General features: G+C 47.7%; 1 pseudogene; it reads left to right on the top strand.

Annotated features, from left to right (window-relative positions):
• Nucleotides 1-8,502: 8,502 nt before the first annotated feature.
• Nucleotides 8,503-8,621, top strand: LOC141175982 (U2 spliceosomal RNA; annotated as a pseudogene).
• Nucleotides 8,622-8,880: the final 259 nt, after the last annotated feature.

Here is an 8,880-nt window from a genome sequence, read left to right as displayed (position 1 = left end):
TATCTATCTATCTATCTATCTATCTATCTATCTATCCCTTCCTTCCTGAGATAAGCTGCAATAATGCATCTGTCCTTTGCTACGCCATTGCACACACACCATATACCTAGTCAGTGGCCTTGTTATCAACTGCTACTCTTTTAACTAGTGATGAGAGAGCACTAAATTGCTCGGGTACTCATTAATCGGGTCGAGCAAATTGGAATATTCGGGTGCTCGACCCGAGCAACGAGCCCAATGTAAGTCTATGGGAAACTCGAGCATTTTTCAGGCGGCTCCCCCCGGCGGTCTGCAGAGGGCCTAAAAATTGCCCAAATCGATGGGAACAGTGCTCAAATGACTTGGGAACAGCATGGGGAAGACCCCTGGAAGCATTTCTGACTCCCAGGTCACTGCTGTCAACAACGGTGTCAGAGTATTACGACACTTTTACGGACTCACTATAAAACATACAAAAACAAAATGGATTTTTCTGGGAAATATATTAAGGAACATCCTTTCCAGCGTAATGACTTGTATATAAGGCAAAATAAATAACCAAAACCAAAAATACTCCTCCACACCTTGGGCTATGTTCACACATAGCGTTTTTGATGCATTTTTGCACTTTTGCATTGCTTTCAACAAAGACAAATGCATTCACTGGGAAATGTCATTTTAACATTTTACAACCTTATCTGGCCATGTGGTGTGTGACACATCATCAGACTCATGCATACAGTGCTGAAAAGACATGGGAACAGCATGGGGAAGACCTCTTGAAGCATTTCTGACTCCCAGGTCACTGCCTAAAAGTGTGCCCATCATAAGTGATCCTTGGCGCATGCGAAGATGCCTCCCGCCATGCACCTGTTGTTGCAGACTTGCAACAATCACCATCCACGTCCTTGTCCCAGTGCAGCATTCAGTTGTCCCTACCCCATTCCTTTTAATGCAAGCGCAAGTATGCAGCCAGTCATCCACCCACCCACAGACTGCAATACTATACTGCCAATTTTTTGACAGCTGCTTGCACTTGAAATGTGGCCTTTTAGGCTCGTGGAGGCGGAAGCTTTTCATAACCACATGCCGGCGGCGGCCGGGTGTCCATACTCGGTCCCCAGCCGCCACTGTTTCTCCCGATGTCGTCTCCGCCTTCCACAAGCACGGGTCCCATAACATTACCCGTGCCCTCCCCAGTGCACTTACTGGGAAGGACTGCCTAACCACAAACACGTGGACAGGTGAATGTGGCTAGGGACGGAACGGAGCCAGTCCACAGCTTTTTTTGTATTTAGCTCGGTGAAAGGACTGGCATAGAGGGAAACCGTATCTACTCCGGCTGTCATTTCTCCGTCACCAGGTTCCGCCCATTGTCACACAAGACAGTGCCTGGCTGTATGTTCAGCGCTGAGAGCCACAGATCAGGCTGCTGTGTTACAGCTTTCAATAACTCTGCAGTGCTGGGCGGTTTGTCAATTAAGCATTAAGCATGTTATCTTCAGCACAGCCTGTTGCCGCTTGGCCAAAGCAGTGCTGCAGTGCTGTCAACTTGTGACTGATGTGGTCATTTCGGAGATGCAGTGAGTCCAACGGCTGACCAATTTTAGGAAAAACCCCACTAAGAATTTAAAGACACATAGAGCAGGGCCACAGTAACAAGTACGACATGTTCCCATTAGAAAGGAGAGGGTCTGCTATACAGTTATAGGGTATGCAGTGAGTCCAACGGCTGACCAATTTTAGGAAAAACCCCACTAAGAATTTAGAGACACATAAAGCAGGGCCACAGTAACGACAAATTCCCATTAGAAAGGAGAGGGCTGCTATACAGTTATAGGGTTTGCAGTGAGTCCAACGGCTGACCAATTTTAGGAAAAACCCCACTAAGAATTTAAAGACATAGAGCAGGGCCACAGTAACAAGGTACGACATGTTCCCATTAGAAAGGAGAGAGTCTGCTATACAGTTATAGGGTATGCAGTGAGTCCAACGGCTGACCAATTTTAGGAAAAACCCCACTAAGAATTTAAAGACACATAGAGCAGGGCCACAGTAACGACAAACTCCCATTTAAAGGGAGACTGTCTGCTATACAGTAATAGGGTATGCAGTGAGTCCAACTGCTGACCAATTTTAGGAATAACCCCACTAAAAAATTAAAGACACATAGAGCAGGGCCACAGTAACGACAAATTCCCATTAGAAAGGAGAGATTCTGCTATACAGTTATAGGGTATGCAGTGAGTCCAACAGCTGACCAAATTTAGGAAAAACCCCACTAACAATTTAAAGAGACATAGAGCAGGGCCACAGTAATGACAAATTCCCATTAGAAAGGAGAGAGTCTCCCATAGTGTTGGCCTATGCACTGAATGCAAGGGCTGCCAAAAATTTGGAGGCACTTCAATGCCCCTTGGAAGAGACGTGGAGGAGGGCCTCATATACATGAACATACTGTATAAAAAAAATTTTTGTACGGGCATCATAAACACCCTTTAAAAAATTTATGTGGGTGTTGCATCACGGACCACGGTCACCCTTGTGATATGGTGGTGGAGGATGAGGAGAAGGAAGAGGACAAGAGCAAATAGCCAAAATCAGGAAGAGTATACCCATGTGTGGGTGTGAAAAGGTGCATGGGAATAAAGCTCCCAAGAAAAGACACTGGATTTGAGTTTGTTACGCTGCTATCATTCAGTGGTTTTGAGAAGTCAGGCCCAATACAGCCCTTGTTCATTTTTATAAGAGTCAGCCTGTCAGCATTTTCAGTTGACAGGCGGATGGGCTTATCAGTTATAATTCCACCAGCGGCACTAAAAACCCGCTCTGATAAAACGCTGGCGGCAGGGCAGGCCAGGACCTCCAAGGCATAGAGAGCCAGTTCATTCCACGTATCTAGCTTGGATACCCAATAATTATAAGGCACAGAGAAATCACAGAGGACATTGGTACAGTCGGCAAGGTACTCCCTCAGCTTTGCACTCCTTGTGAGAGTACCCCGCGCCTCAGGGCCTGTGCGATGGGAGGGTCTGAGAAAACTCTCACAGAACTCTCACAGAACTTTGACAGTGTTCCCCTGCCTCTGCTGGATTGAAGTTGTGTCTCTCTCGCCTGTACTCCTTGGTTGTCCAACGAAGTGTGCCATCTGCCGCCAGCATTTTCAGATGGGAATTTTTTTAATAGTTCCGCAACAAGGGCCTTCGGGTGCAGCCCCACTTTTGTAGACCTGTCCACCTCAGGAATAAGAGATATAAAGTTCTCCTTGTAGCGTGGGTCTAGAAGTGTCACCAACCAGTAATGACTGTCACCCAAAATTTTGAGAACGCGAGGCTCATGGGAAATGCAGCGTAACATAAACTCAGCCATGCGTGCCAGACAACTAACAGGCAAGACTTCCGTGTCCTCACCAAAAGGATGACTGACCATGCTCTCCTCCTCCTCCTCTCTGTCCTCTGGCCATCCACGCTGAACAGACGGTATGACAGCTGTGCAGGTAGTACCGTCTATAGTGCATGAAATTAGCTCCTGTCCTTCCTCCTCCTCCTCTTCCTCATTGTCACCCAATCCACGCTGGGATGAGATGAGGCTTGGCTGTGTGTAATCACCCTGTATGGTTCCTTGCTCCACCTCATCGTGCTCCGCCTGCAATGCAACCTCTTTGATTCTGAGAAGAGAGCGTTTCAGAAGACAGAGAAGCGGGATGGTGACGCTAATTATGGCGTCATCGCCGCTCACCATCTTGGTGGAGTCCTCAAAGTGTTGGAGGATGGTACATATGTCTGACATCCATATCCACTCTTGAGGTCTTATGTGTGGAGTCTGAACTGAATACCGATGGCCTTTTTGATGCTGGTACTCAACAACTGCCCTCTTCTGCTCACAAATCCTTCCCAACATCTGCAGTGTAGAGTTACAACGCGTGGGGACATAACACACCAGTCTGTGAGCCGGAAGCTGAAAATGCTGCTGAAACACGGCAAGGGCGGCGGAAGCTGTAGCTGACTTTCTAAAATGGGCACACTTTAACAAGCAGATCTGGCATGAGGTGCAGGAGCTGTAGACCGTGGGGGCAACCCTGATTGACCTAGGGCCCTTGGCATCGGTGTAACGACCGGAACGCCGGTCGAATGTGTACGAGGGTGCTGCTATGAATGACTCCAACCTCATATAGTAGCAAATAACTTTCTTTATACTGGTCACACAAATGACAGGGTTAAACGATTCTACAAAATATGGGCCGCAACAGCCAATAACACAAATTACAAGTTATGCAGCCCGAGAGAGCCCAAGTGCCAATCTCGCGGGAATGAGCCAAACTACCCCTGGGCTATGCTGCTCCCACCCTTATTCAGTACAGGGCCTACCCAGGATGTTACCGTGGACGTGGCACGTGGTTCTCCCAGGAATATAACCTTACACCCCCCTCCCACACTAATACAATGGGATCTGGGTACCCTTGTTTTCCCCATAGAGAACACTCATATATATATTTAGCCAATGCGTTACCTATACAGTATACAGTTTCTCTTCTGACAAGAGCAAAGAGAAATCTCTCAGACTTAATACATATACAAACAGTTAACAAACTAAACCTTTTATTAGACCCTGATCTCTGGCCACAGGGTTTGATCAGCTTCTCCTTCTCACCAAGCTCTCCAGCACATCCAGGTGTCAGCAGGAATTAGAATCAATCTCAGTCTCAAAGTGTAGTTCACAACAGGGCTCCTTTGTAGTATCCACGTACACAGTCTTAGTATACCAGATCCTTCGCAATCTCTGGATCATGCCTGATCAGTCCATCAGCAGTGATATACACCAGGCAGTTCTCAGCAGTACTGGAACCACTAACTAGCTTTCCCTAACTAACTACACAGTTGGTGACTGGTCACATATCTCAGTTACTCACAAGGCCCAGCTTCTTCTTGAACACACAGTCTGGCTGCAGTCTGTACAAGCTCCCAAATGTCCCCTAGGAATCAGACATGTCTCGTCTTCACGGAGGACTTCCTGGTTCTCTGTTTCCTGGGCTTTTTTACAGATCCCCAGGCTTTTTCTTTACTTGTTTCTTGCTGACCCCTAATGGCCGGACTAAGTCAATGCATGAGAAATTTATACTGTGAGTAAGATGAACTCATTACTAAAAAGACATGTCAGCATGTTACATCGGGAGGACGTGTTCCGTCCCAAGGTCCGACTGGGTCTCGGCTTCCACTATGTTAACCCAGTGTGCCATCAGCGAGATGTAACGTCCCTGCCTACAAGCACTTGTCCACGTATCCGTGGTTAGGTGGACTTTCCCGGTAACTGCGTTGTTGAGGGCACAGCTAATGTTTTTGGACACGTGCTTGTGTAATGCGGAGACGGCACACCTGGAGAAATAGTGGCGGCTGGGGACCGAGTACCGAGGGACGGCCGCCGCCATCAGGTTGCGGAATGCTTCCGTCTCCACGAGCCTAAAAGGCAACATTTCGAGCGCAAGCAGTCGTGAAATGTGAGAATTTAGTAATGTGGCCTGTGGGGCGTTGGCTGTATATTTGCGCTTGCGTTCCAAGGACTGGGGTATGGACAACTGAACGCTGCGCTGGGACAAGGACATGGACATGCTTCTTGATGCTGCTACTTGAGAGTGTGCAACCACAAGTGCAGGGCAGGAGGCATCTTCGCATGCACCATGGACAGGGGATTGGCTTGCATGCACAACAGCGGAAGAAGCAATGGTGCCACCTGCAGACACTGTTCCTGGACCCTGGGGTTCGGCCCACAAAGTCGGGTGCTTTGTTGCCATGTGCCTGATCATGCTGGTGGTGGTCAGACTGGTCATTTTGCCACCCCTGCTGATGCTGGCCTGACAGGTGGTGCAAATGGCCTTTATGGGGTTATCGACAGAGTCTTTAAAAAACAACCAGACTCGGGAAGACCTTTCAGTTGTACTAGCAACTTCCTTTTTTGTTGATGTTACGGGGAACAGTTGCCTGCCTTCTGTCTGCGGCCACCACACTGCTTCTTCCTGCCTGTTGGGGTGCTCTGCCCCCCCCGTGTGCTGCTGTCCGCACTCTGCATGTCCTCCTGCCAGGTTGGGTCAGATACTATATTATCCACCACCTCGTCTTCCACTTCCGCACCCTAGTCCTCCTCCTGACTTTCTGGCAATTGTGTCTCATCATCGTCCACCTCTTGTGACACTTTCCCACCGTTGCCTTCATGTGACCGTGGCTGCTCAAATATTTGGGCATCGCTACACGCGATTTCCTCTTGCCCCACTTCAAGTGGACCGGGCGAGAGGCCCGAATCTATAAATGGAAAAGTGAACAGCTCTTCAAAGTGTCCAAGTGTGGGATCAGTGGTCTCTGGGTACTTGGCATGGAGGGAGGAAGGATAATCAGGGTGAATATGCGGTCCAGACTCACGGCTACTGAGACTTGACCGAGTGGAAGACAGGGTGGTGGTGGTGGTGGTGGCTAAGTGACTGGAAGCATTATCCGCTATCCAACCAACAACCTTTTGACACTGCTCTGGGTTCTATAGTGGTGTGCTGCGGTCCCCTAGAAATTGGGACAGGAAGGTCAGGCGAGAAGATGTGGGTGTTTGTTGTGGCACAATTTCAGCTTGCCCACGGCCTTATCCTCGGCCTCTGCATGCACCATTACCATCAGGTCCAGTTCCCCGTCCCTTACCACGGGCCTTGCTCATTTTAAATGGAGGACAGTATCTTCCATGCTCACTAAAAATGACTGAGTTTAGAGCAAACTTATATGTGATCCGTGTGATGGAGAAAACAGAGTTTCAAAAAGCTGGCCTGTACGTAAGTAGTTTGAACAGGAAACTGCTGTGAATTGCTTCACTGACACACTGAAAAAAATTTTTTAATGGAGGCCAGAAATGGCAGTATTTTCTGACAACGTATATGTGAGCCATGTGACGGAGAAAACACAGTTTTAAATACCTGGCGTGTAGGTAACTGTTTTGAACAGCAAACCAGTGTCAAAAACTTTGCTGACACACTGAAAAAAAAATGTAATGGAGGCCAGAAATGGCAGTATTTTCTGAAAACGTATATGTGATCCGTTTGACGGAGAAAACACAGTTTTAAATAGCTGGATTTCTAGCGCTGTAATATGGAAAGGACCTGGCTGTATTCTGCAGTGCCAACAAGCAAATGGCGCAGAAAACGGTGTTCTCTGGATTGCTTTTTAAGCAAACAATGAGGATTAAGATCCAAAGAAAAGTATTCCTGGCTCCTGAGACCTGGGCCTTTGTATAGAAATATCTAACAGCAGCAGAAGGCAGAATTGGAATGGAGCCTCTTGTCCTATATGCACTACAGTCTGCTATATACCCTGCCTGCCTGCCTATATACACTGCCTGCCTGATATCTCTGCATATGGATTAGTTAGTCCTCAAAAGGACTGTTTGTTAAGATGGATATGTGTAATGTACGTTTTTTCTCCCTACACTACCTAATACACAAGCAAATCTCTCCCTGACGCAGCAGCACCTCTCCTTGCACTGTCTGATTCCGGAGTGACTGTGACGAGCATGGCGGTGCCAGGTCTGATATAGACCTGATGACACTATACGGCCAGCCAATCACTGTAATGCCACAACCAACATGGCTACGGCATTACAGTGAGTGGCAGGCAATCCCTGCATGTTCATTGGCTCTGTAAAGAGCGCCAAATATGCAGGGAGGAGACCCGAGCTCCCGCCAAGCAACACCGGAAATACTCGGCGAGCGCCGAGCATCTCAAGCAGTGAGTTGCTCGGGCGAGCACCGAGCAGTAGCGAGCATGATCGCTCATCACTACTTTTAACTCAACTGTCCCATCAGTTGGGTGTTGCTGAGTACCACTCATTTAAAAAAAATTGGGGGGCCGCTACGATTTCTTTAGTGAAATGCTGGCTCCCTCTGGTGGAGCACTGACTTCTTTAATTTTCTATCTGTGGATGAAAAAAAAGATATAAAAAAGTTTGGTCTGAGATGTTGTTTTAAAGTGCTACCTATGTCTGTCAATCAGAGCATCCTATTGGTTTTCACCCAGGCTGATAGATTGCTTGCAATAGATGTAAAGAGTGAATGGAATAATGGAATAATGCAAGAGAATGGGACAATGGAACAATGGAATAATGGAAGAATGGAACATCATTGCATGTGTCATAATGGGCTCCTGGCCTTTATCTCGCTGTGCTGCTGCAGACAGCTTCAGTCTGCAGGGAGCCTGCAGACTAGGAAGAAGGTGGACCGCTGCTTGTTTGTTCACTAATTAGTTATCCTCTCCCCATCCCCTTGTCTTGAGGCGCATGGGACAGCGGAGGGGAGGGGAGAATGTGTGAAAATAGGCAGACTTATGCAGATTAAAAATGCGTGAGTGGGCTGCAGCTGCAACAAGTAGTAAAGTTGTTGGTTTTAAGGTGTCTATTGATGAACAACATGTCTTCCTAAGGGGAGTCTTTGTCCCTATCCCTACAATGGGTGACGTCTTGAAGCCAGGGTGCAGTCATAGGCCAAAACCAATTCAGGTTATCGCTTCTCGGCATTTTGGCTAAGATCAAGTGTAGTATCTGTTCTCATGTAGTATACTGTATTATCTTTCGAAAAGGCGGCTTTGGATGTCAGCCGCCCTAATAGACTGATACATTATGCGCACTGGGGTTTAGGCGCTTGTTAGTACGCCAGGTGGCTAATATAGTCATCTGGTGGAAAGCATGGCCCCCCAGGATCGACGCCATTGGGCTGGGGAAGATCGAAAGCCCGAAGTGTGAAGTGCCCCAGAATTGGTGCCTTAACTCACTGGGATTGGGAACCCCACTTGAGTTTTTGGCACATTTGCACAATTACTTCAAATTTTCTTTCATTGCCCACACCCTTATTCCGGGCCTTCTGGCCATAGGATGGGGAAT

This window comes from Phyllobates terribilis, unplaced genomic scaffold, assembly GCF_046119375.1.
Source record: "Phyllobates terribilis strain yellow unplaced genomic scaffold, ASM4611937v1 Scaffold_14__1_contigs__length_39327217, whole genome shotgun sequence".
Classification (NCBI taxonomy): domain Eukaryota; kingdom Metazoa; phylum Chordata; class Amphibia; order Anura; family Dendrobatidae; genus Phyllobates; species Phyllobates terribilis.
Note: the sequence above shows the minus strand (reverse complement) of the source record. Positions and strands in the feature narration are given on the sequence as shown.